This window comes from Ochotona curzoniae, unplaced genomic scaffold (genome assembly GCF_017591425.1).
Source record: "Ochotona curzoniae isolate NIBS_2020 unplaced genomic scaffold, NIBS_Ocur_1.0 contig_520, whole genome shotgun sequence".
In the NCBI taxonomy this organism is placed as follows: Eukaryota; Metazoa; Chordata; class Mammalia; order Lagomorpha; family Ochotonidae; genus Ochotona; species Ochotona curzoniae.
In genome coordinates, this window is record NW_024466457.1 from 792,400 (window position 1) to 820,135 (window position 27,736).

General features: G+C 52.4%; 1 long non-coding RNA gene across 2 annotated transcripts in view; it reads left to right on the top strand.

The window, feature by feature from the left end:
• Positions 1-8,031: 8,031 nt before the first annotated feature.
• The window catches only part of LOC121162327, a 31,585-nt gene continuing 11,880 nt past the window's right edge, over positions 8,032-27,736 (top strand). For both annotated transcript variants that reach the window (XR_005884780.1, XR_005884779.1), the window contains exons 1-3: positions 8,032-8,296; positions 8,470-8,596; positions 13,672-13,880. This is a non-coding gene — a long non-coding RNA (uncharacterized LOC121162327). The remainder of the gene's footprint in view (positions 8,297-8,469; positions 8,597-13,671; positions 13,881-27,736) is intronic.

A 27,736-nucleotide genomic window follows, 5' to 3' on the forward strand; every position in this document is an offset into this window, starting at 1 on the left:
GAACCAGAGGCCTTATATTTGGTTTGCCTCCGCTTCCTTTCGCTCCCAACTCACGTGTCCTGACTCCCTTGCGTCCCCCACCCCCCATCTCCCCTGCGCCCATCTTTGGAAAGCTCTCAACGGAGGGAAGTCGGAAAAATAAAAATCGCGACAGCCCGTGGGGAGAGGGAGGCCTCTGGGAAGCTTTTCTCCTCAAGCTCTTCTGCTTTTGCACTGGTTGCCCGGACCCTGGGTGCAGAACGCCTTGGGAAAGCGCCTGTTGAAACCGGCCTCTTGCCGCCCTGGCCCACGCAGACTCCCCGGATCTCTGGGAAGAGCGCTGACCCGGTCTGGCACAGCGTAGCTGGGGGCGTTTGCTGGCAGATCTGGGAGGGTGGGGACCTTGCCCCTCTCTCCCTTGCTTTGCGAACCGGTTTTGCTCTTCCTCCAGGGTAGGCTTTGCATTCAGGCTAGTAGTTTGCAAGCCTGTTCTGTGTGTTTTGGCGTGGGTTTTTGTTATTGTTTGGGGCTTTTTCTTTAAAAAAAAAAATTTAAAAAAAGATGGGTTGGAGGGAGGGGGACTGGTAGACTGGTAGGATTTTTAGTTGGACAGAATATTGGTTTTTTTATACTTAATGCGCGCACACACACATGCACACACGTGCACACGGCAGAGACAGAGAACACCAAAGGGCTTTGAGCCGGATCTTTGTGGCTGTGGGGGTGGGTGAGTGTTTACATGACATTCTATAGGGCAGGATTGATAGAATGTTTACAACAGATGTTTCTTATCTTCCCCGCAAATACAAGTCCAGACTCCATTCTGAAGCTAGCTAGCTGCCTGAGCAATGATGCAGTGGGACTGTTGCAAGAACTGCAGTTTCCAATGCATCACTACCCTCAACCATTTGGGAGTGTTTGAGGATTTTTCATTCCCAAAGATTGATTTGGGGACCGATCTGCCTCATAACTCGATTTTCACCCTCTCCTGTTTTTTTTTTTTTAATAATAGCGTAAATTAAAAGCTAATAATCGTTATAATAAAGTGCATTTAATTATCTGAGAAATCTAGCCGTTTAATTGTATTTAACTGGGTTGTAACATTTTATTAGTTTAACCAAACCACACCTCCTCCTTTTCTCTCCCACCTCTCTCCTCTTGCCCCCCTTCCTTGCTTGTTTGGGGGTGGGGAGTTGATCCACAGCTTGGAGACCTTGCTCTTTTAGTTAAAATGCTGGTGGGACAAGTGGGACCTTCCCACCCACCCGCTTGGGGTCCAGGCAGTTTGTGTTGGGGGAGGGTAACTGGGCTGTTGGGTGTAAATTGAAGTCACCTGCAGGGTTGGGTGGGCAAAGCCCCCCACCCTCCAGTCATTTATGCCGGAGTCTAAGTCCAGCCCCCTGTGTATCAAATGGTGCTGAATATGCAGCCTCAACAGAGTTCCCCCAGCTATCGCAGAGGCTGGTGGGGGCAAGTGTCCCTGGCCCTGCTGGCCCACAGCTCCATTTGTTCCAGGCTCCTGACTGAAGGCCCAAAGGGGCTGCAGGAAAGAGCTAAATTACGACCAAATTGGGAGTGCCTTGGAATGGGGTGGGATTTTCCGGAACTTGGGACTGAGCCCAGTGGGAAGAGGAATGTTGGCCTCCCACTGCAGACCTGGGGAGGAACTCCTCCCATGAGCCCAGCTCTTGTGTGTTCTGGGTGCAAAAGTCCCTGGCCCTCCTGGCAGAGGGGAGGGCACTGCTGCTAGTGCCACCCCCCCACTCCAGCAGAAGAGGAGAGGACCTGAGAAAACTTGGAGCAGATGGAACAGGCTGCTGGGGGAAGAGGATGAACTCAGGCCCTAAGGGCAGAAAGGTAGGGTAGGGACCAGCCCCCACCCAACGCCCCTTTCCCTAATGAAACAACTCAGAGGAAGGTGGGAAAGGTAGTCTGCAGTACGCCCCACCTGCAGGTGGCCTCTGGGCAAGAAGGGTTTACACTGTGGGCTGAGGGGTGGGGATGGCCCCTCCCTCAGGGAGAGTGAGGGTTTCTGATTGGTGGAGGGCAAGGGACCAGAAGGAAATCCCGCCTTGAGACTGCTCTCTCACCTTGGTCCATCCTGTGAATGGGCTGCAGGTTCTCTTTGTGCCCGTGGCCTATATCTGTGTGGCCACCCAGGCGTGCTCTGGGCATGGTCACCCTCTCACCCTATGCTGTCTGCTCAGAGTAGCAGCCTGCTCTGCTGCTCTAACTCCATCGCCTTCATCCCTTTCCATTTCCAGGAGCCACATGACCAGCACCATCATGGTGTGGGAGGTTTCCAGGCTGTCTCTGCCCTTTCCGCAGACTCAGGACCCAGTCAGATTCCCAGCCCCAGGTCTACCTGGCCGCTGGTTCTTGAGTGTTTGACTGTGTCCACTTCTCCCAGGCAGCTGTGACCTCCCTAGACTCCACCATCCCTTGACTGTTAATCACGCTGGGTACTGGAAGGGAGCAGGAGGGCAAACTGCCTACAAAACCTGGTGCCCCTCCCTATCACAGGTGAGTCATGCCGTACCATGTGCTCCTAACACAGCAATGGCAAGATGCTACATGACAGAATTGGGGCGGGAGCGGAGGAGGGTAGAAGGCTATTGCAGTTGGGGGAGAAAAACAGATGGAAGGACCTCATGGGTGAGATACTTGAGGAGAGTCTTTAGCAAGTTTGTGGATTGGGGGCTGGGTAAAACCCGCCACCTGTGTCACCTGCATTCCATTAAAGATTTGGTTGAAATCCTGGCTGCTCTGCTTCTGATCCAGCTCTCTGTAGTGTCCTGGAAAAACAGCCGAAGATGGCTCAGGTGTTGGGGCTCCTGTAACCTACTTGGAAGATGCAGATGAAACTCCTGGGTTTTGACTTCAACTAGACCCAGTCCTGGCCATTGCAGTAAACTGGGGGAATGAAGCAGCAGATGGAAGAGCTCTTTTTCTCTGCTTCTCTCTCTCTCTCTCTTTTTTTTAAAGGAAGATTTATTTATTTTATTGGAAAGGCAGATGTACAGAGAGGAAGATCTTCTGTCCAATGATTCTGTGTCCAAGTGGCCACAATAGCCGGTGCTGAGCGAATCCAAAGCCAGGAGCCAGGAACTTCTTTCCAGGTCTCACACGGCTGCAGGGTCCCAAGGCTTTGGACCGTCCTCCAATGCTTTCCCAGGCCACAAGCAGAGAGCTAGATGGGAAGTGGAGCTGCTGGGATTAGTACTGGCGACCATATGGGATCCTGGCGCATTCAAGGCGAGTACCTTAACTATTATACTATCATGCCAGATGATAAGTCTCTCTGACTTTCAAATTGAAAAAAAAAAAAGCACTTTTTAGAAAGTTAAGGATGGAAGTAGGCAAATATGCATAGAGTTTGAAGTTTTTGCACTAAAACAAGCTTCCCCTTGTGAACTCTTCTGAGTGCCCTCTGTCCTGGCAGTTGAGACCTTGGTGGGGAGTGTTTCTCCTCTGAGCCCGGCATGCCAGTGTCTGTGGAAAGATGGGGGCATCTCTGGCAGGGACCCTGAGGATGGCCTCGGATGACATCTACATAGAGCCAGTGCTGGAAATCAAAGCACTTTTCTGATGAATTTGGACAGATACTTCAGGATGGGTTCTCTGGCTCAGAGCCTACGCTTGCTTTGAGGACTCTGTAACAGGTCCTTGATGATGCGGGGCTGCAGCCTCACACCCTGTCCAGTGCTCCCAGCATGGCCACCTGATGCCCAGGGTCAGCCAGAGCCTGGAAGCTCCTGAGGGTGACGGGTGGTGGGCCATGTTTCTTCTGTTCTTGCCCTCACGCTCTCCCCTGATTAGGACAGCAGTGTCGTGCTCGCCTGAGTGAGCAGGGCACACACACGGGCGCGGGTGGCCTCTCTAGCTGGCTTTGAAGCCGGCTAATTAGGGCTGTGGCTGTCACAGCTGGCTTCCCCAGCACAGTTGTGGCTCCTCTGAGCCATCTGGGAAGGCCCCAGAACCGGAGGCCTGGAAAAACTTGAGGACTGAGAGAGGATAAGGTGGGACTTGGGGCATGTCATGAGTTGAGTTTCAGGCTGCCAGGGGCAGGGGGAACAGCCGAGATAGCTTGGGATTGCTTCTCATTTTCTGGGGTAGCCTGCGAAGGAGTCTGAGCCCCTGGCCCTTTGTTTGAAAGCCAAAACTTGTGAAGGCTCCAGCCTCCCAACCAGGCCCTTATAATTAGCCCCAATCAGAGTGTTTATGTTGGGCCCTATGGAATTCACAGCCCTGTGACTTCATTCCAAACCTAGGGGCAGGCGTGGGCAAGGGGGAAGGGATTTGTGTAGGGGGTGGTGAAGGCAAGCATTTGGGGTGGGAAGGAATGAAGGTGGTGGGGGGCCTCTGAGGGGGAAAGACTGCTACCTTCTGGCCTTGGTAAGGGTAAGGAAACTCACTCCAGCTCAAAACAACATACAAACGGCGGAGTAGCTGATAGCCCAGCATCCTGACCCTAGGCCAAGTAAGCTCTGTGGGTGGGTGGGCTGGTGCCAATCGGAAATGGCTTGCAGATAATTAACTCCACTAATCACCAGCTTCAACAGCCCCATGCTGGGAGGGCACAGGCTGGAGTCTCAGCTCCCCAGGCCCACTTGGCTCCCCATTCTCCTTCCCCTGCTAGGGCCTGGGGTGAGCTGGTCCTCTGCAGCTGCCTGGGGTGTTGGAGCCCAGCAGGGGTCGGGGCACAGGTTGGGATGGGGGAAGTGAAAAAGAGACCGGAGGGAGGGAGTGTGTCTGCCTGCTGAGGACAGCTAGAGTTGGGGTCAAGGGGCACAGGAGAACCCCTTCCCAGCCCTGGATGTAGTCCACATCGAGTCAGCATTTTCCTCTTGTCTGGGCCTCCTAGGGAACTCTGGAGTGGATGTGGCTTATAGGGAATTCTGGGAATAGAGCAGACAGTGTCCTGGATTGGGCGGTCTGGAGCCAGGAGCTAGGCGCTTCCTTTGTCTCCCCGACAGCTACAGGGGCCCAAGCACTTGAGCTGCTTTCCAGGCCATAGGCAAGGAGCTGTGGGAAGTGAAGCAACCAGGACTTAACTCAGTTACCCATGATCCACACAGGATGACAGCACTTGCAAGTAGAGGATTAGCATGTCGCACCACCATACTGGCTCCCACGGAAGGGCCAGAAGGGAGCCCAGTGCCTTCCAGAGGCAGCTGGAAATCCTCTAGCAGGTTCTAGAATACCACAGCCTTTGCCCACCCATTCATCCCCACCCTTGACACCCAGGCTCCTCTCTCACCTGTCCTCCTCTTTCACCCTAGCTCCCTGTTCACACCCCTTCCAATCCTTAGCCAGCACGCTCTCCCCTTTGTGTGGGAGCCACCACGTGTACTGAAGGCTTTCTGGGTGTCAGATGGTGCCCAGCGATAACACCATCAAATGCAGTTCACAAAAGCCTTTGGATCATTTGGTCCACACAACCTGAGCCCAGCAGAGACCAGAGACTCTGAGCCACCAAAGTAAATGGGTCCTTTCCCAAGGCAGTGGTCAGGGCAGGAGGGGATGCCCAGGAGTGAGCACTCCTTGCTACAGTGGAAGCCAGCTGTGGGACCCACTAGAGATGACTGCCTGGGCACAGATTGGATGAACATAAAGGTTGGCGAACTTACCAGATCCCTGGCTGGCTGGCTTGCCCTGAGGCTGTCTCCTGTGCCTATCCCTGACAGCTTGCTTTTTTTTTTTTTTAAAAGATATACATATTTTTATTGGAAAGGCAGATACACAGAAAGGAGAGACAGAAAGATCTTTCATCCTCTAATTCACTCCCTAAATGGCTGCAACAGCCAGAGCTGAGCTGATCCAAAGCCAGGAGCCAGGAATTCCTTCTGGGTGTCTGACATGCATGCAGCATCCCAAGGCTTTGGGCCATCCTCGACTGCTTTCCCAGACCACAAGCAGGGAACTGGATGGGAAGCAGTGTCCATATGGGATCCTGGTTTGTGCAAGGTGAGGCATTTAGCTGTTGGGCTACTGCACCAGGGTCCCCTGACAGCTTTCTGTGTTGCTCATAGGGGCTTCTCTCTTTAAGGCCTGAGCTTCCTCTGTGTGTGTGGGCTCAGTTGTTCAGGTCTTTGGTAGGCAGAGTGCTGGCTCCCATTTCCCCCTGGCCCCCTGTCACCTGGGAACCTGTTCAAAAACAGGATCTCTGAAGTAGCTACATTTTAACAACAGCCCCAGGGTGGGGAGTTGCTTATGTAGTCAAGAGTAAGGAGAACTGGTCCCGGGGATTGGTGACTACTTCCCTCCCATAGCACCTGCCTCGCACAGTTCAGCTGCCAGTCTCACCTTCTCCCAGGGAGGGGCTGCTTCTGCCCAGGTCCAGATTTTCCCACCAGACCCTCCTGCTTGACCCAGCTGGAGCAGGTGTGTTTATGGTTTACTTCAACTGAGGCATGAAGACTTCAAGACACCCTCCCTTCACTGCAAAAAAAAAAAAAAAAAAACAACAACAAAAAAAAACCACCTTGCAGGACTCTGGCTCTGGAGCCTACTAGCCAAACCCCTGCAGCTCTGCACTACCAAGTCCTTCCTGTTTGGGGAGGTGGCAGTCTCTCTGGGGCCTCAAGAATCCAACCCAGACCTTTCTGGCCTTGGAGACCCTTGCCCCCATTCTCAGTTTGGCTGGAGTTCAACAGTACAGAGACACAGAGGAGAAATGAATTGCTGTTGGATCTGGCAGCAGAAGCTGCTCATTGACTTGCTAGTTCAGCCCAAGTTTGTTGAACCCGCGCTACACTAGATACCAGCGTTAACAGCACTGAATGGAGCAGGGTCCCTGCCTTGAGGGAAGCGGACAGCTAAATACAGCCTTACAGACCAATTAGCTTAGGTGGAAGTGAGACTGTAGGACATCGCAGTCTGGGTCACCAAAGCTTTATTTCATGTAACCTCTCCCGCTAAGCTGCTTCAGCTGCCACATAAAAAGGCAGACCAAGTTAGAGAAACCCCCCGCGGGTGTTCTAGATCTTGGTTCCAGCTGATACCAGATTTTCCATCCTCCTCACTCATACCAGACATGTCAGGGAGACTATTCTGAATCCTTCAGACCAGCCTTCCATCCGCTGAGTTTCACAGAGTGCCCTCAAACAGAAGAATCACCCAGCCAAGCCCTGCCTCAAACACCAACTCAGATAATTGTGCAATAAAATGATTGAACATGATTATTGTGGGGGCCCAGCCTGATGGCTTAACAGCTAAATCCTCACCTTGCAAGCACCAGGATCCTATATATGCATTGATTTGTGCCCCAGATGCTCCACTTCCCAATCCAGTTCCCTGCTGATGGCCTCAAAGTCTTGGGACCCTATACTCACATGGGAGACCCGGAAGAAACTCCTGGCTCCTGGCTTCAGATAGGCTCAACTCTGGCCAATGTGGCCTTTAGGGGAGTGAACCATTGGATGGAAGATATTTCTCTTTCCTCCTCTCTGTGGGCCTGCCTTTCTAATAAAAAGTAATCCTTAAAAAAAAAAAAAGAAAAAGAACTCTTAGGGGTTGGCACCGTGGCACAGTGTGTTAAGCACTGTCAGCTTCTATTTTGAGTGCTGGTTTGCATCCCAGCTGTTCCATTTCCTATCTAGCTCCCTGTCAGTGTGCCTGGGAAAACACCAAAAGATTTCTAAACTCATCGGGGCCCTGCCACTCACATGGGAGACCCAGATGAAGCTCCAAGCTCTTGGCTTAGTCCTGGCCCAGCTGTGCATGTCTGAGCCATCTGGGCAGTGAACCAGAGGATGGGAGATTTCTGTCTCTTTTTCCTTCTCTCCCTTTCTTGTAACTTTCTTTTTTTGTAAGATTATTTATTTATTTATTTATTTGGAAAGGCAGATATACAAAGAGAAGAGGAGACAAAGAGGAAGATATTGCATTTGTTGGCTTACTCTCAAAGTGGCCTCAATGGCTAGAGCTCAGCAGATCCAAAGCCAGGAGCCAGGAACTTCCTCCGGGTCTCCCACACGGGTAGCAGGGTCTCAAGGCCTTGGGCCATCCTCAACTGCTTTCCCAGGCCACAAGCAGGGAGCTGGATGAGAAGTGGAGCTGCTGAGACATGAACCAGCGCCTATATGGGATCTGGGTTCATACTAAGTGAGAATTTGAGCAGCTAGGCTGCCGCACTGGGCCTAACTCTGCTTTTTTTTTTTTTTTTTTTAATAAATAAAAAAGAATTCCAGAGGCAGTCTCAAGGGTATGAGAGAAAGCAGGCTGCAGCCATGGAAGGCAAGTTGGATGCTATGTCTGATCCAAGAGAAGGTGGTGGGGCCTCAGGCCAGCACTATCTGTCAGAATGGAGAAGAAGGTGAGGATGGAAGGAGCTTGGCACAGATCCTCAGCTGGGATGACTGAGTGGACCAGCCATTCCCCAGCAGTGAGGATGGTGTGCTAGAGCATCCATTAGAGCACACTCCAGGAACAACCTCAGCATCCCTGTGGCTTACTGAAGATTTACTCTGTCTTCTCATCCATACACAGGTGCTCAGGAGCAGTCTGTATTCCATGTACTCAGGGATCTAAGTTGACAGAGGCTCCATCCCCCCCACGCACCTGGAACACTTGGCTTCCTGGGGTGAGAGATATGGGTGCTCTTCCACTTACGAAGGTAATACTCCCAGTGAGCCATCAGGTATTGAAAATATCGCTGGTCTCACATGCATTTAAGGGGCCCTAGAATTGTGGTGCAGTAGGGTAATCTGCTACTGTGACATCCATCCATCCCATATGGGAGCGCCAGTTTGAGTCCTGGCTGCTCCACTTCTGATCCAGCTTCCTGTTAAGGTACCTGAGAAGTAGTGATTGACAGTTTGAGAGCTTGGGTCCCTGCCTCCCAGGTAGACCAGTGAAGTCCCTGGGGAGTGAACAAGCACATGGAAGATTTCTTTTTCTTTCTCTATCACTCTGCCATTTGAATAAGTTATCCCCCTCCTTTTTTCCCTAAGATTTCTTTTTATTGGAAAGGCAGATTTACAGAAAGAAGAGACAAAGAGAAAGATCTTCCATCTGCTGTTTCACTTCTCAAGTGGCTGCAATGGCTAGAGCTGGGCTGATCCAAAGCCAGGAGTTTCTTTTGGGTCTCCCATGTGGGTATAAGATCCCAAGGCTTTGGGGCATCCTCTGTTGTTTTCTCAGACTACAAGCAGGCAATAGAAAGGGAAGTGGAGCAGCTGGGATATGAACCGATGCCCATATGGGTTGCCAGTGGGCAGCCTTGTGGCTAAAGACGTCATCTTGCATGTGCCCAGATCCCATATGGGTGCTGGTTCTGATCCCGCCAGCCCCGCTTCCCATCCAGCTCCCTGCTTGTGGCCTGGGGAAACAGTTGAGGACGGCCCAAGGCCTTGGGACCCTGCTACCCACGTAGGAAACCTAGAAGAGGCTCCTGGCTTTGGATCCACTCGACTCCAGCCGATGAGGCCACTTGGGGAATGAACCAATGAATGCAGTATCTTCCTGTTTGTCTCCTCTTCTCTTTGTATATCTGCCTTTCCAACAAAAATAAATAAATCTTAAAAAAATAAATAAAAAAGAAAAATACATTTAATGGGCTAACATTCTTTTGTAGCAAATTAAGCTGCCACTTGGGATGCCTGTATCCATCCCATGGTGGAGGACTGGTTTAAGTCTCAGCTGCTCTACTTCTCATCTAGCTTCTTGTTAATGCACCTGGGAAGACAGTGGATAAAAACAGGAATGTTTGGACCCTTGCTACCTATGTGCAAGAAATGAATGTTGCTCAGGGTTCTTAGTTTCAACCTGGCCCAACCTTGGCTATTGTGAGCATTTGAAGACTGAACCAGTAGGTGGAAGACTTTTTTCTCTCGTTGTCTCTTCGCTTTTCAAATAAATAAACAAGTTTAAAGGCAAAAAGGAGCATAAAAGGCCACTACTTAATCTCGCTCTCAAGGAACTTGCATCCCAAGTTTTTTTTTTTTTTCAAGATTTATCTATTTTGAAAGGCAGATTTATAGTGAGAGAAGGAGAGACAGAAATATCTTCCTGCCACTGCTTCATTCCCCAAATGGCTGTAAAGGTCAGAGCTGAGCTGATCTGAAGCCAAGAGTCTGGAGCTTTTTCTGGGTCTCCCACATGGGTGCAGGGACTGAAGGACCTGGGTTGTCTTCCTCTGCTTTCCTAGGCAGATTAGCAGGGAGCTGGATTGGCTGAGGAGCAACCAGTTGTTTCAGTTTTTAAGCCAATTTGCTTCTCTTCCACTCTTGTCCTCTTTCTTTGCTCCATGAGTTCGCAGGGAGTACCTGTGCCCAGGGGCTGGGAGCAGGCGCCTGCCCTGCAGCCTGGGCTCCAGCCCTGTGGGAAGCATGTGCTCCCGAGGCAGCATACTGGGTGCAGGGCCAGCCAAGTCCTGGGCGCTGTGAAGTTCTGCACGAGAGACTTTAGGGGACCAAGGAAGACTTCCTGGGGGAAATGCTGGCTGAGACCTGCAGGCCTAACAGGGGTGTGGTGAGCAGTGGCCTGTGCAAGGGGGGAGGGAGGGAGGGAAGGAGAGAAGGGGTGAAGGGCTCTGTAGGGAGAGGCGGGAGTGGGGGTGGGGCAGTTACCAGGGAGATCAGGGAAGCTAATCACACCACAGGAAGCACCTGCCACCTCCTCAGGTGCTCCCTCCCGGGGCCTCCACAAGCCACGCACTCTTCACCTCGCCTCGGCCTGTGGCACCCCGGCCCAGTTCTCAGCTCCCATGGGAAAACAGGGAGGACAGCGCTGGTCACCTTCAGCCACCAAGTGGGCTGTTTCCTCCCTGGCTCCCGCAGCCAAGGACGCTGGGTGGTGAGAACTCCTGGCCGCTGCGTTGGACCCACCGAGCGCGCCTCGCCGAGCCAGGTGGGGCAGGGCAGCGAAGGCGGGCGCTGACATCCCCCCCCAGGGCGTGCCTCTCTTTCCGTCCCCGTCCCCCCCTTCACTACTCACACCCCACCCCCAGGGCCAGCCGCCCGAGGGCCCCCATCTCTGGAAAAGCCGAATTGGGATTCGATCCCCAGCCAGTTGTCCCAGTTCCGGAGCAGCTGTCTCAGATGGGGGAGGAAAGAGGGGGATGGGGAGGGGCCGGGAATGCTGGGGCTGAGGCCTGGGCCGCCCCAGACAGAGCCGGCTCTGAATTCTGGGAATGTTTGTGCAGCTGGAGCCCATTAGGCTGGGGAGCCTGGCCACTTATTAATTCCAGCCTTGTTCCCGGGAGGGGCCAGGCCCAAGCACACCAGAGGAGGGAGTGGGGGGCTCTGCTAGGGGAACCCAGCCCCCTATCTTCAGGCCCCTGCTTCTTGGAGTCTCAGATAGCAGCTTCGCTCGCCTGGTGCACACATGTGTGTGGGCCCGTGTGCCCACATGTGGGCATGCAGGCAGCCCATGGGGCCATGGGGGTGTTAGTCAGAAGGGCTCTCACCTGGGGAGACTGCCCATGCTGCGTGCTCCACCCCCACCAGCATCTGCATAGGCCCATAGGCCCGGGGGGGGGGGGGGGGGGGGAAGGAGAAGGGAATGGAGACTCTTTGCCCTAAAAGTTTGGATGGGAGCCTGAAGGGAGCTGAGGTGCGGGTGTGGTGGCACCCCAGGGACTTATCCTGCAGCCAGTGGAGGCCAGGCCAGGTGTAGGTCCAGTCCTGGCAGCACCAGGCCCACCTCTGAGGGCTGTGCAGTACACAATTGGCTCAGCCACATCCCAGGCTCCTGGGGAGCTTTGGGGAGAGGTCTTCTGCCTTCACCTTGGCCCACAGGTGGAGAAAGGCTCTTTGTTTTATGAGACAGAGACATACAGAGCCCCTCCATCTCCTGGATCACTCCCCAAATGCCTGCCACAGCCTGGACTGAGCCATGGGCAGCAGTGTCTAAGTTTTGGAGCAATCACTTGTGGCCTCCCGGGGTATGCATGCTCAGGAAGTGGGACTTGACAGCCAGGCCAGGACTTGGGCATGGTAATGACATCTTGGTTGCCTCAACCCCTGAGCCAAACGCCCTCCCCAATGTCTGTCCTCTTGCCCTGTTTCCCTGAGACTTGCTAATTCAGGCAGTCCTCAGCATAGGTGAGGGCCAGCAGACGGGAAGCTGGCAGCTAGGGCAAAAACAAGAGTCCTTGGGATGAGCAAGGACTAGATCCGACTGCCTGACAATCTTGGTCATATCCCAAGGTGTGTGTGGGATGGCTCCAAACACTATTGGCTGCTTCAGGCATTGTCACTGCCCGTTGTCCAGGGGCCTCCTGCTCTGGGGTCCAGGGTACATGGCAAGGGACCAACAACAGGCTGTCTTGGAAACAATCATGAGGGTGGAAATGTGTCCCCGCTACATTCTCAAGGCAAACCCAGTCTAAGGGAGTGGCCTGGGCCCTGGGAAGCTCTAAGCTAAACTGGGGGGTCATTTGTCTTCTGCGAAAACCTAGAGTGATAGTAGGGACTTAGTGGCTATCCTTGCTGTCCTCTAGTCTGATGGCGGAGGCAAGAAATATACCCAAACACACACACCAAGAGATGTAAGCATTGGGTGACTATGAGACAAGCCTACAAGCTGGCTGCCAATTGTAGGGAGTCAGGAGTAAGGCCAGGACTGACAGACAGAATGGGGAGGCAGGGAGAAGCACCCTATGTGCTGGAATGGGCTATGACGGAGTAGAAGATTGCCCTTGAAAGTCAGAATTACACACAAAGGGAGAAAGATTTTCTATCTGGTGGTTTATTCTCCAAATGGCCACAATAGCTGAAGCTGAACTTACCCAAAGCCAGGAGCCAGCAGCCTGCTCTGGGTCTCCTGTGTGGATACAGGGTCCTAAGGCTTTGGGCCATCCTCTATTGCTTTCCCAGGCCATAAGCTTGGAACTGGATGGGAAGTGGAGTAGCTGGACATGAACTTGTGCCCATATGGGATGCTGGTGCTACAGGCAGAGCATTCCTCTTCAAGGTGCACCCTTTTCTAGGTGCAACACCCTGGCTTAGCTCTGTCTGCCAAGGGAGGGCTGTGGCAAGAGTTTTGCCTGGGGATGTTCACTCTGTGTTGGGCTCTGACATGTTTTGCTGCATGACATTGGCTAAGACAGAGCCTCGTGCAGGTTATAGAATGTCAACATTGTATTAAGTGATTCCTCCAGTTCTAGTGTCCAGGACTTCTGGCTCCCGCCCCGTCACCCCTGCTAACCCTCCCTTGGAGCCTCCCCTTTTCTGCCCTTCCTCTTGGTCTTCCATTTGGTCGCTGCTGTAGCAGGTGGTCTGGCCAGCTGCTTGGCCTGTGTGGGGATGGGATCCCACACACAGAGGGGTGGGGTGGTGTGGCTGGTGGCTGAAGCCCTGGCCGGCACTTGCGGGGTGAGGGCGTGACCTTCCGCAGCTCTCACCAGCTCCTCTGGGAGGCTGGGAAAGGTCCAGGAGAGGTCAGGCTGTGGGGGGCCATCCTGGAAGAACAGGTTGAACTCCACTTCCCCTGAGCTTGGAGACCCTGGGGCTGCTGTTGGGCCAGGCTGGGTGGGACCCACAGCTGCTGGGAGTACTCCTTGAGAGGTTGGGGAGGTCTGGAGGAAGGCACAGCTGGGTCTGCCTGCTAGCCTGGTCTGCTGCAGCTTCCCTGACCCTGTGGGGCGGGCAAGAAGGAGGAAGAAGAGGAGGAGGGTCTTCCCCACCCACCTGGTCTTGCAGGGTCCTAGGGAGCCAACTCATGTCCAGCCCTGCCTTCTCTCCCCAGAGAAAGGCTTTCTGGAAGAGTGTGTGGATGACAGGGATTGAGCACAAGTGACCCGGCGATGGCCAGACTTGGTTTCGTTGATTCAGCCAGCGGCATCTCTGCAGCAACCTTGTGCACGTTAGCAGGTGCCACCCCAGGGTCACCATGTGGGCTTGGTGAGACACACAGTCCTGACCCTGGCCTCCCCTTGCAGATTCCTGAGGTCTCAGGTAAGAGTTGATTTGTGTCTTGTCCCTTTCACACTCAGCTGTCTCTCCAGCTCCAGCCTGTCTGGCTCCTACCCCTTCCCAGGCACAGGGTACCTCAACTGGTGGGCTGAGCCTTCGCCTGTGGCTGAGAACCGGAATCAGAGCTGAGAGGGGGAGCTGGGCTCAGTCTGGCATTCTCCTCTGACTCAGGCACCAGCTACATGAGGGAGGTGGGGGTGGGATTCCCTCTTCCCTGGCACCATGACCTGCAGCCTATAGGCCCCAGGGGATTCCTAAATGGATGCAGTATCAGCTGTCAACCACCCTTTTCCCACCGTCCCTAAATTGGCTCCTTCTCCTTGTTCTGGCAGAGAATGAGAAGTCGAAGGTTGTAGCAAGATAGAGAAGCAGCTCAAAAATCTTATGGTCTTTTAGCTTCTGTCAAGGGATGAATACATCACACCGACAGAACAGTGTCTCTAGCCACTGTTACCATGCACAGCTTGCTTCCACCTACTGCCCCTGATTGCGCAGGCCTCATGGCAATGACACCAGTGGACCTGGGCGCTCCGGCCTCAGGGCCTTGTCACAGGCTGTTCCCTCTGTCTCCTTTATACCTACCCCCTCCACTTCTTAACTGCTCTGTGGACTGGCTGATCACTTTCTGCTGGACTATTTCCCATCCTATATTACTTCCTCCATTAAAGGTGCTCACAGATATATGAAACTGCTTCAGAAAGTTAATGGAGTGTTCGGTGCAATAGTGTAATGGTTAAAGTCCTCGCCTTGCACCCACCTGGATCCCATATGGTCGCTGGTTCTAATCCCAGCAGCCCTGCTTCCCATCCAGCTCCCTGCTTGTGGCCTGGAAAAAGCATTTGAGGATGACTCAAATCCTTGGGACCCTGCACCTGTGTGGCAGTCCCAGAAGAGCTCCTGGCTCCTGGCTTCAGATTGGCTTAGCTCCAGTTGTACTCACTTGGGGAGTGAACCATCAGACGGAAGTTCTTCCTCTCTGTCTTTCCTCTTCTGTGTATATCTGCCTTTCTTTATTTTTTTTTAAATATTTATTTTTATTGTTTTTTCATTGGAAAGGCGGATATACAGAGAGGAGAGACAGAGAGGAAGATCTTCCATCCGATGATTCACTCCCCGAGTGAACGCAACGGGCCGACACTATGCCGATCTGAAGCCAGGAGCCTCTTCCGGGTCTCCCACGCGGGTGCAGGTTCCCAAAGCTTTGGGCCGTCCTCGACTGCTTTCCCAGGCCACAGGCAGGGAGCTGGATGGGAAGAGGGGTCGCCAGGATTAGAACCGGCGCCCATATGGGATCCTGGGCGTGCAAGGCGAGGACCTTTAACCACTTGTGCCACCGCGCCGGGCCCCATAATGTACCTTTTCTAGGCACTTTTTGAGGACCTCTTCCTATTTCTCTATCTGTGGTTCCTTTTTCAAGTTTTGAAAACGTATTTTATTCATTTGAAAGGTGGAGTTACACAGATAGACAGGAGGAGAGACAAGGAAAGAGATTAGAAGAGAGTGAGAAGCTAGCTAGATAGAAAGGGACAGAACTTTCATTTGCTTTTTTTATTTCCCAAAAGGGACACAATGGCTAGGGCTGGGCCAGGTCCAAACCAGGAGCTTGAAACTCCATCCGGGTATCCTACATGGGGGTAGAACCGCAAGTACTTGGGTCATCTTCTGCTCTTTCCCAGGTACATTGGCAGGTAGCTGGATCTGAAATGGAGCAACCGGGGCTTCTCATATGGTCTGTGGGTGGTGCTGTAAGTGGTGGCTTACCCCATAGCATCACAATGCCGGCTCCTTTACGCGATATTGTTTTAGCTTTGCCTTTATGCATGTAATTCTGATCCATCTCTCTCTCTTAAAGATTTATTTATTTTTGTTGGAAAGGCAGATGTACAGAGAGAAGGAGGGAGAGATACAGGGAGAGGGAGAGAGAGAGATATCTTCTGTCTGCTGATTCACTCTCCAAGTGACCGCAATGGCTGGAGCTGAGCCGATCTGAAGCCAGGAATCTCCTCCCAAGTCTGCCACACTGGTGCAAGGTCTCAAGGCTTTGGGTCATCCTAAACTGATTTTCCAGGCCACAGGCAGGGAGCTGGATAAGAAGTGGGGCAGCCAGGACAGGAATCTGTATCCATATGGGATGCTGGCGCATGCAGGGCAAAGACTTTAGCCACTAGGCCATGCTGGGCCCTCTGATCCATTTCTGATGCCTGCTACCAATAGCCTGGAAGATCTGTGAAGCAGAACCTGCTCATCTCTGCAACTTGTTGTGCACATCTGCAGCTCTAGAGCCAGCCACAGTGCCTGCCACAAAGTGGGTGCTTCATGGACGTGATAAACCATGCAGGTGCCAACTGACCAGTGGAGGTAACAGTCAGGGGCTGAGGTCCAGTGGGCTCTGGAGATGAAAGCAAGCAGGACCCTTCTGATCACCTGTTTTCAGAGGTGGCGCTGGCTCTGGCTCCTATTCAGAGGAAGGGAGTGAGAAGACAGAGATGATCCAGCCAGGGTAGGGTGGAGGAGAGAAACTGAGAGGAGAGAAAAAGGAAGCAAATCTGAAGAGGAGGATAAGGACAGAGCCTCCCGCACAGGACACGGCCAGAAGAAGCAAATCTGCAGAGGTCAAATTCCTGTGTGTGGGTCACTGCATCCTCACCCCCTCTCCTTGCCCAGCCCTGGACCCCACCCCCAGGGCCCCAGGAGCCTGATTCTCCTGTTAACACAGGTGACTCAGACCTCATTGCAGAGTCTCCATGCCAGGAAGTCATGTGTGTGGACACATGCCAAGGTCGCAGCACACACAAAACTGCTCACTCAGGGACTCCAGAGGTGTCAGTATTCATGGGAGCACAGACGCATGTGCCCACAGGCTACCCACATATGTGGAACAAGACAGGTATCAGCCGGTCAGTTCTCTCATTCACACAGGAGGCATGGTTCCAGCAGCCTGCCAGTGTTCACGGTGTGTTACCGGACTGCTGACGGAGTGGTGGGTGCGTGTTGTGGGACAATATGAGTGGTGGCTGTGGCCAAGGTCAGCTGCAGCGTCCCTCTGAGAGTCACAGGAAGACCCACTGGGCCAGGGTGACCACCCACTGTGCTGGGTGGGACCTCCCCATCGCCGTGAGTGGGAGGTGGCTGTGTCCTCCATTCTCCTCCTCCTGTCAGGCTCTTACACATCTGCATCTGTACTTTCACATGGGCTCCTGGGAGAGGGCAGGGCGTGTCCCATGCTGTTCCAGGCCCAAGACCACCCCTCCCAGCAGGGCCCAGAGCTCTCGTGTAGAGCACTCAGGAACATCTCCACCCTCCTGTGGGAGAGAGGCAGAGGTGGCAACAGCACCAACTCCCGTGCATGCAACCCAGTGTCCTCATTGCCTGGGCATCTCTGGGGCATGCCTTACAGCCTCCCAAGCCCCGGGTCTACCTGTCCTCCCTCCATCCGCCTGTAGCACATGGTCCTGAGCTCCTATGCCTCCATGGCTTCATTGGCCTCACCCCATTTTCAGCTGTGAAAGTGCCTGCCTCAATGCTTCCAGGAAGGAAAGCTAGGGAGACTTTCATGAAATGACCTCTTATGATGCCAGCCAGCTGTCTCCTGGACCAGTAGGAGGGGCTGGGCAGCAGGTGGGAGGTGAACACAACCTCTGGGAAGCCAAGGGATCACCCTGCTTGTTTATACCTCCTGCTCAAGCCTCCTGTGTGACACCCCAGGAAAAGGAGGCACTCCTAGCCCCCCCAGACAGGAGGAGGAAGTGGAGGAGGGGCAGAGTGGATGCACAGTGGAGCCTTTGTGGGATTCTGAGCATCTGACGACATGGAGGTGGGAACACTCCATTTATCAAGAGTGTTTGTCTCTCCCTGGGGAGGAGGGGGGCAGGAGGCTGGGCCAAGGCTCCTGCCTCAAAGAGGAAACACCCGTGTATAACCCGAGTAGGGGTGGGGCAGCCGAGGACTTTTCTGGAGGAACTGACCTGTTCTGGCTTTGGGGGTCTCTGCTCAGGACCTGGCTCCCCCTCTTCCAGGCCTCCTCCCACCCAAGCGATGTGCAGCTGCTCACGTCTCCCAGATCCCTGGGCCTCCACGAGTCCCTTTAGGTTTCTCACTCTGGCTCTTCCCCAGGTTCACCCTGGTGCCAGCTCTCCCTACCCTCACCCGCCATAATCCTGCTTTCCCTGTCTTCTATCTTCCTTCTGCCCCACAACCCCCAGTTCCTGAGGCCTCTGCTGTTGCAGCGTCCCAGCTCAGCCTCCCCTAGGTCCTGGCCCATCCCTCTCTCTGCTCCCCTCATAAGCTCCTGGCCCAGCCACTGCAGTGCCCCTGGGGCTGACCATGAGGGCAGTGAGTATGCTAGAACGCTGGTAGATTCCTGCTTGTTGCGGGCCTCCTGGGCACCAGGTAGAAGTCTCTGTTATCACCATCGCTCGGGCTCCAAGCATGAGGTCCCCTGTTCTGGGAGCCCCCAGTTACTTTCTGAGCTTTGAGTGTCCCTTAGAGTGCCCTGGAGTTAGGAGTCTCATCTGCTCCTCACCCTCTCTTGAGCCTAAGTTGCCCTTCCAAGTGACCTCAGCCTATTTCCAAGGCTGGCGGGCCCTGGTTCCCCTTGATCCCACTGAGTGTAGACTGAGCTGCACATGCCATTGCCCTCGGTCCAGGGTTGGTGTGAAGGGCTTATGCACACCTGCTGGGCAGGCCAGGCAGGCATCCTCAGCAAAGCAGGGCAGGTTGGAGAAGAGTTGCCTCTGGGGGAGCTCAGGTGGCCGGAAGGTGGGGTTAGGGGGCCAAAGGTGCGAGTAGCTCCACTGTAATAGCACAGAAGCCCAGCATGTGAATACACGTGTATTTGTCAAAGTAAGAGAGTGGGAGTCTACTTTATTGAGTAATCTCTCAGCTTAACTTAAATTTTTATATATTTAGAAACTTGTTTGTGGCCTTCCATTTGCACTGGCCAGGTGCACTTACATAGGTGCATCAGGCCCCAGCTCCATCTGCTGCTGAGCTGGCCAGTCCTCTCCAGTGGTTCCCCTGCTCCAACCCATCCTGGAGTGTGTGATCAGGAGGACACACAGAGCAAAGAGGGTTGGGGGAGCAGGAGAGGACTGGATCCCAGCTCCTGGGACCACCCACCCTGTCTCCTCCCCTGTGATGATTAAAAACAGATTTCCAAGGGATTAGCAACTATGCCAGGGATGCTGATCACTAACCTTTAGTCCAACCAATGGTTTCAATCACCAGCTGCAGCCACATTAACATGAACAATATGCTAAAGTTAGGTGGCCATGGAGCCCAGGCCACAGAGAGGCACCTGCCAGAAGACTGGGAGATCAGCTACTTGGGGCATTAACAAGACTGGTTTGCAGATAAGGAGCCCATGTCCAGAATTTCTGTGGCTTGGGAGAGCCACCTGCTCCTGGCCAAGTTCCCAGTGGGGGCTTCCTCTGAAGGTCTTGGTCTGGGCCAAGGTATACACAGAAGTGCAGGAGACTCAGAGACTGTCTTGCTCAGTGATCCAGGCACGGAGTTCACTCCTCGTCCAGGGTCCACCTATCCTGGCTTTAGGCTACTACTATTTTTATTTTATGTATTTATGTTTAAAGATTTATTTATTTTTACTTGAAGACAGAGTTACAGAAAGAAGGAAAGAAAGAGAGAGAATGAACCTTCCATTCTCTGTTTTACTCCTCAAATGTCTGAAATGGTTGGGGCTGGCCAGGGCCAAGGGCCAAGGGCCAGGAGGCAGGAATAAGTTCTGGATCTCAAGTGGATTCAGGGGTCCAAGCACTTGGATCATATCCTGTTGCTTTCTCAGGAAAATTGGGGAAATTGGAAGTGAGGCAGGTAGAACTGGAGCCAGCACCTTGATGTGGGATGCAGACATTGGTTAACCTGCAATACCTAATGCTGGCTTCTTGGTTTCCTTATTTAGTTAGCAACTCTGAAGTATTTTTCTATGAAAGAAGTTCAAAGGTAACTATGGCTACACACTAGAACTTATTTAGGTGAGAGAGTCAAAGAGAGGAAGAGAGTGAGCAAGCTCCCATCTTTCAGTTCACTCCCCAAATGCCAACAATGACAGGCTGTGTGGAGTTGAGGCTGGGAGCTGGGAACTCGGCTTGGATCTTCCACATGAGTGACAGAGATCCAAGCCACTGGACCATCACTGCTTCTCAGGAAGCTGAAGTCAGAAGCAGAGTCAGGATCTGAATCCAAGCTCTTTGACGTATCACTTAATCATTAGGCTAAATTTATTTATTTTTAAAGATTTTTTTTAATTTATTTTTTATTAAGGCAGATTTACAGAGAAAAGGAGAGACAGAAAGATCTTCCGTCTGCTGATCACTGCTGATCAAGTGGCCACAACAGCCAGAGCTGAACCAGGAGCCAGGAGTTCCTTCTGGATTATCCACGTGGGTGCAGGGCCTCAAGGTTTTGGGCCATAAGCAGGGAAATGGATGGGAAGTGGAACAGTTGGAACACAAACGAGCTCACATATAGGAATCCAGTGCAAGCAAGGTGAAGATTTAGTCACTGAGCCATCGTGTTCTTGCCAAATTGATTTGATTACAGAGAGAAGGTAAGACAGAAAGATCTTTGGTCTGCCCTGCCAGCACCAACGACTTCTGTCTGAACAAATTGGAAACAATTTAGACTGGGAAGGCTGTGGGCTGGGCTGCAGTGGCTGCACTGGGTCATGGAGTTGGGCTGCAGCCAAGAGTGAATAGAGAACCCTACTGTCACCACCCCTGCCAGTGCCCTGCACTCCTCGGTTAGCAGTCCTGCTGCCCTCCTTACTCCTTCCAGAGGGGCCTGACCACCCCAGAACACCATGTCCGTGCAGTCACGACCGAGTTATGGAGCAGATGGGTGGGCGATCAGACTGCTGCTGTGTCCTCTCCTCCTGTCCACTCTCAACACCCCCAGGCACACATCCACTGCCCTCTACTGCTGCTGCCTTCCTCCTTCTCATCCAAATCCCTGCTGGTTTCTTATAAGAAGGCCTGGGCTGGGGGAAGGAAGGTTGGCCCAGGCAACCCACAGTGGCTCCCTCCATGCTGGCATTGGGAAAGGCAGGGGGAACTCACAGAGAAAGCTCCCCAGAGCTACCTTCTGCGTTCCCTGTGCCCAAGGCGGATGGGCGTCCAACATGTGTTTGCTAACTGCACTGATGAGTTGTTGCCTCCACAGATCCCAGAAAGGCAGATCACTGCTCTTGTTTCCTCTGTAAAGAGGTGACAGCAGGATGAGGTGTTTGGCCATGTCCCTAGCACAGTGCCTGGGATCAAGTCTCTCTTCCTCCTCCCATCCAGCTTCCGGCTTTTGTGCACCCTGGGTGCCTGTCACCCTTTTGGGAGACCTGGTTTGATCCTGGACCAACACCGACTGGTGGGGGTATTTGGGGAGTGAAAGAGCAGAAGGAATCTGTCTCTCTTTGTCTATTTTTCAAAGAAATAGCAAATACATTTTTAAAAAAAGATTTTTTTTTTTCATTGGAAAGGCAGATTTACAGAGAGAAAAAGATGTTCCATCCACTGGTTTACTCCCCTAATGGCCCAATGGCTGTTTTGGTCACTGAGCCATCGCGCTGAGCCCAATATATTTCAATATTTATTAATTACTCAGGGACCTGGTGTGGTAGCTTAGTGGGTCAAGTCTTCATATTGCATGCACTGGGATCCCATATAAGCACCCATTCTAATCCTGGAGGTTTGGCTTCACATCCAGCTCCCTGCTTATAGCCTGAGAAAGCAGTTGAGTTCGGCCCAAAGCCTTGGGACCCTGTACCCTCATGGGAGACCTGAAGGAGGCTCTTGGCTCCTGGCAGTGGATCGGTTCAGCTCTGGCCTTTGTGGCCACTTGGGGATTGAATCAGAGGATGGAAGATCTTCCTCTGTTTCTCCTTCTCTATGTATATCTATCTACCTTTCCAATAAAAATGAATAAGTCTTAAACAAAAATAACTACCCAGCTGGTGTGGTTTATATAGATAAGGGTGTGCGTATGCACGCACACACACACACACACACTGTTGGTATGGGGAGTTTGTGGCCCAGACTGTGCAGGCAGCAAACACACCGTAACTAGACATTCATTGTTAACAATTTAGGCTACTCTCCAATCGGTCTTTCAGGAAAATTCATGTGGGAGAATGTGCGTGGAGGGCCTTAACCGAGAGGACTTAAGCTTCCTTCTGCAGGCAAGAAGGCTGCAGGAACCCTGCCCAGCACTCCAAGTGTGCCCAAGGCTACCACCCTCTGCAGGGTGTGCGGTGTCTTCCCTGCATCTCCCCACAGGCCTTTACCTGTGTGCCCTAAAAGAGCCTCTCTGCACTGCCCAAAGGTCCCTGAGCCGCCCTGCCTCTCCCTGAAGGCCATCTGCCTTCCTCCTTTTCCTTATCTTAATGATTGTTTTATGATTGAATCACAAAGTCAAGAGTACTGAAGATCCTAAAGGGGCAGGTGGGGCCTCCCTAAGCTGGATCTCACAGGGGAAACAAAACGAAACATGGAAGCCTCTGCAGAGGCTCAAGCACACACTCCCACACAAATGCGAAGAGGTATGAGGGCCACAGGCATACCACACGAACCACCACCCACCAGCTACACAAACACATGCCGCCTCCAACACAAGTGTCCACAATTACACAGACACAGACATGCGTGTTTACACAGAGACCCCAACAAAGCAGTGCAAGTGTGCGCACACACACGCACAGATTCACAGGAGGCTTGGTGACTGTTTTTCAAGCTTCACCTCCCAGCCCAAGCTCCAAATCTGTCTCCAATTATCTGGCCCGTGTTGGGAGCAACAGGAAATAAAGAGCTGTCTCTGTCTTCTGTGGGACCCGCCGGGATCCCTGCCATTTCTCCATGGCTGGAAAACAAAAGCCTTCTGGCCTTGCCCTATCCTGCTGCTTCTGAGTCAGGCAGCCTGGGAGGGTGAGGGGAGGTGGGAGCAGCAGGGGGGAAGAGAAGGGTCAATTGAAACCATAGCCAATCCCATTCGAAATCTCCTTCCCAGCCAGCATCCTGCTAATACACCTGGGAGGCAGTGAAGTGATGGCCCAGGCATTTGGGTTCCTGCTACCCATGTGCCCCTGGCTTGGGCCAGACGCAGCCCTAGCCATGGCAGGCACTTGGGGAATGAAACAATGGATGGAAGATGTCTCTGGCTTCTCACACAGTCTCTTCCTCTCTCTGTGGCTCTGCCTTTCAAACAAGTTCATTAAAAAGAAAAGAAGACCTAGGCTTGGACCCCAAATGTACAGTGAATCAGTTGCCAGTGACTTTATCTACAGAAATTGCACTCAAAAATGGGAGAGGGTCCAGCATGGTGGCCTAGTGTCTAAAGTTCTTGCCTTGAATGCACCAGGATCCCATATGGTCACCGGTTCTAATCCTGGCAGCCCCACTTCCCATCCAGCTCCCAGCTTGTGGCCTGAGAAAGCAGTCGAGGATGGCCCAAAGCCTTGGGACCCTGCACCTGTGTGGGAGACCTGGAAGAAGTTCCTGGCTCCTGGCGGTGGAGGTTGGTCTGGCTGTTGCAGTCACTTCGAGAGTGGATCAGAACACAGAAGATCTTCCTCTCTGTCTCTCTTCCTCTCTGTATATCTAACTTTGCAATAAAAATAATCTTTTTTAACAAATGGGACAAATAATAGCAGGTACTTACAGCAGGGATGGGGGTGGTGCCCTATAGCTGAGCCTGGCTGGGCCCAAAGCAGAGGAAAACATTGTGTCAGGAAACTTGAGTTAGCATCTTTATTCCTCAGCCCTTAGGATGGAGCAGCCATAACTGCACCCAAAGCTTTTTTACTAGCCCTTACCATCCCTGTCCACTCCCAGTATTCCTCAAATTGCCTGAGGTCAAGGTAGAGGCTTGGGGTGGCCCAGTTTTAGGGGTTTCTCTTGTTCTAAAAGTCATTTGACCCAGGACCAGCTTGCTCTAATGCAGCCCAATCTGAATTTTCCTAGATGACTTCCCTGGACGATGGCCACCCTCTGCACTGACTTTGATGAGGAGATTCAAACTCTGTAACCATGTACACTGGAGGGCTCCCACCAGGGGATTTAGGGAAGGACGTCTGGGGGTCCTGGGATTAGTTCTGGCTTCTGGATGGCCTCACCACATTGCTCCCTGGAGGATGTGCAAAAGTGAGCATGCAAAGTGGGTACAGGAGTGTTGACTGTCTAAGTTCTCTCATCAGACCAGACTCTGTTCCCCCACCACCCCAAGACCAGAGTTCTGGGTCACCCCTTTCCTACTCTGGAAAGCCATGTCCTGGCCCAGACATGTAAATGGGGTGGGCAAGAGTTGATCCAGATTCTGAGTGAGCACTGAGCCCTCCCTGAGCCACTGGGATGGGAAATCTTGGCAATCTGCACTCCACAGGCCCCCAAAATAGAGGGAATTCAAGGCCAACGCAGCAAGATGGAAAAGAAAAGGAGACTTACTCCCAAACCCTGCTTTGCCCAATGGAAGCGGCAGGTGAGCAGGGAGAAAAGAGTGGGGCCAGAGGAGTGGGGAGGATGAGAGGAAAGGAATGTGTGAGTACCTCATGGCCAAACAGCACCTGCCACAGAGAAGCAGATGCAGAGAGGGCCCCTCACTTCCCTGACCCGAGTGTTGCTTACAGCAGAGCTTGGGGGCAGGGTCCCTCCTGAGAGTTCCAGAGCCCCAGCTGCTGAACCTTGAAGCCCCAGTGGTCCCCTGTGTCCCTCAGCAAGCACAGAGAGACCAAATTTGCTGTTTTTGTTTTATTGGAAAGACAGATATACAGAGAGAGAGAGAAAGAGAATCTTCCAGCCTCTGGCTCACTCCCCAAATCTGGATCAACTCTTGCCCGCTCCATTTACATGTCTGGGCCATTTACATGGCTTTCCAGAGTAGGAAAGGGGTGACCCAGAACTGGACTGGAACTGGACCTGTGCAAAACCTGGAGCCAGGGGTTTCTTTCTGGTCTCCTACATGGGTACAGAGGTCCAAGCTCTTGAGGCCATCTTTCACTGCTCTCCTGGCAAACAACGAGGGTTTGAATCAGTAGCCCCTGTGGGATGCCAGTGCCACAGACAGAGGCTTCACATGACACACCTCCACATGGGCTTCACATGAAGGGATTCTGAATGTGAGGCAGAGGGATCTGAAATGTCCCAGCTCAGAAATGAGCACTCCCTGACATTGCTTGGCTGTCCTGGACCCATGAGGGGAGGAACGGCTCTCCTTTGAAGGTTGTGCTGGGGGAGTCAGCTCTGCAGACTTGGGCAGGAGTGAGTCACAGTCTAATAATGTTATCTGTCAGGTGCTGCAGCTCCCTGGGCTGCTCTGCCCTAGGCCTTCTGCATTCCCCCCAGGCTCAGAGCATGTGGTGGTCATGCTTGGCTCTCTGCCCATGCCCCAGCCGCCAGCTCTGGCATTACTTTCAGGATGCTTTACCAAGGGGAGCCCAGCCAAAGAGATGGCGAAGAAGCAGGAAATGCCAGAAATAAATAGGTAACTTTTCCAAAGTTTAAGTCCGGAGCTCTTTTTTTTCTTTAATATTTAAGCCTTTTTCTTTCTTTCTTTCTTTCTTTTTTTTTAAGATTTATTTTATTTTCTATTGGAAAGGCAGATATACAGGGAGGAGAGACAGAGAGGAAGATCTTCCGTCCGATGATTCACTCCCCAAGTGAGCGCAACGGTCGATGCTATGCCAATCCGAAGCCAGGAGCCTCTTCCTGGTCTCCCACACGGGTGCAGGTTCCCAAAGCTTTGGGCCGTCCTTGACTGCCTTCCCAGGCCAAAAGCAGGGAGCTGGATGGGAAGAGGGGCTGCCGGGATTAGAACCGGCGCCCATATGGGATCCCGGGCATGCAATGCGAGGACCTTAACCACTGTGCCACCGTGCCGGGCCCTTTTTTTTTTTTTTTAAGAGTTACTTATTTTTATTGGAAAGGAGGAGGAGATACAGAGAGAAAGATCTTCCATTTGCTAGTTCACTCCCCAAGTAGCGGCAATGGCCAGAGCTGAGTCAATCTGAAGCCAGGAGCCGCAGCTTCTGCTGGGTCTCCCACATAGGTGTAAGGCTTTCCCCAGGCCACAGGCAGGAGCTGGGTTTGAAGTGGAGTAACTGGGATACAAACTAGTGCTCATATGGGATTCCAGCATGTGCAAGGCGAGGACTTTGGCCATTAGGCAACTGTGCTGGGCCAAAGTCCTGAACTTTTAAGGACTTTTAAATAATTTTAAGAATTAAGAGAGCAGAGGCTAGTACTGTTACTCAGTAGTTAAGCCACTGCCTATCTGATGGAACTTATATCAGAGCTGATTTAAAACCGAGCTGTGCTGCTTCTGACCCAGCTCCCCAATGTAGCCCCTGACTCATGTGCCTGGGAAGGCAGTGGGAGACGGCCTACATGCTTGGCTCCTGACCCCCACACATGAAAGACCCCGGTGGGGTTCAGGACTCCTGACTGGGGCTTGGCCTAGCTCTGGAAGTTGTAGGTATTTGAGGAGTATATCAGCAGGTGGAAGATATTTCTGTCTCAGTCTCTGTCTCTCTCTATGTCAAAGGGAGACATACCCCTTTTAAATAAATAAATTAGAAGGATAAGAGAGAGCAAAGAAAAAAGAATTGAAGAGGTCTGTGTGGCAAGGAAGGCCAGTTTAGTACAGTGTTTGACACAGAGGGTGAAGAGTGTTTATATATTTACTAAAACCACAGAAGTGTACACTTTGAAAGGATAAACAGGACTGCTGTTGTGATAAGATAGGTTAAGCTGGCACTTGCAACACGAACATCCCTTATGGGTGCTGCTTATGGGTGTTTGAGCCCTGGCTGCTCCACTTCTGAATCAGCTCCCTGCTAATGTGCCTGGAAAAGCAGGAGAGGGTGGCCCAAGTTCTTGGGTCACTGCACCCATGTGGGAGACCCAGAAGAATCTTCTGGATTCTGGCATCAGTCTGGCCTAGCTCCAGAAGCTGTGGCTATTTGGGAAGTGAGCCAATGGATGAAAGATCTCCTCTCTAACTCTGCCTTTCAAAATAAGAGGGTCTGCATGATAGCCTAGTGGCAAAAACCCTTACTTTGCATGCACTCTGATCCCATATGGGTGCTGGTTCATGAACCAGGTGCCCTTCTTCCCTTCCAGCTCCCTGCCTGTGGCTCGGGAAAGCAGCTAAGGATGGTCCAGTGCCTTGGGACCCTGCACCTGCATGGGAGACGTGAAGAAGCTCCTGGTTTTGGATCAACTCAGCTCTGGCAGTTGCAGCCACTTGGGGAGTGAACCAGTTGATGGAAGATCTTTCTCTCTGTAACTCCTTCTGTTTGTGTATCTGTCTTTCCCATAAAAATAAATGAATTTTAGAAAAAAAAAAAGGAAGGAAGTGGGGGGTAAACTGGCAGATATAAGACATACAATAGGTTCTTCAAAAATTTATGAATAAATAGAATTAAAAGATAAGTTTAGGAAGTGAGTTTTTGATGCAGCAGTTAAGACACAGGTTAAGATGCCTGTTTTCTAGGACATTGAAGGCCCTAGGTTTGAATCCCATTCCAGCTCCCAGTTCTTGTTTCCTGTTTTGTTAAAGATTTATTTAAATTTTTTTAAATTGGAAAGACAGGGGTTTGGCACGGTGGCCTAGCGGCCAAAATCCTCATCTTGAAAGCACCGGGATCCCATATGGGCACTGATTCTAATTCCAGAGGCCCCACTTCCCAGCCAGCTCCTAGCTTGTGGCCTGGGAGGGCAGTTGAGGACAGCTAAGAGCCTTGGGACTCTGCACCCATGTGGGAGACCTGGAGGAAGCTCCTGGCTTCGGATTGGCATAGCTCTGGTCATTGCAGTACTTGGGGAGTGAATCATCAGACGGAG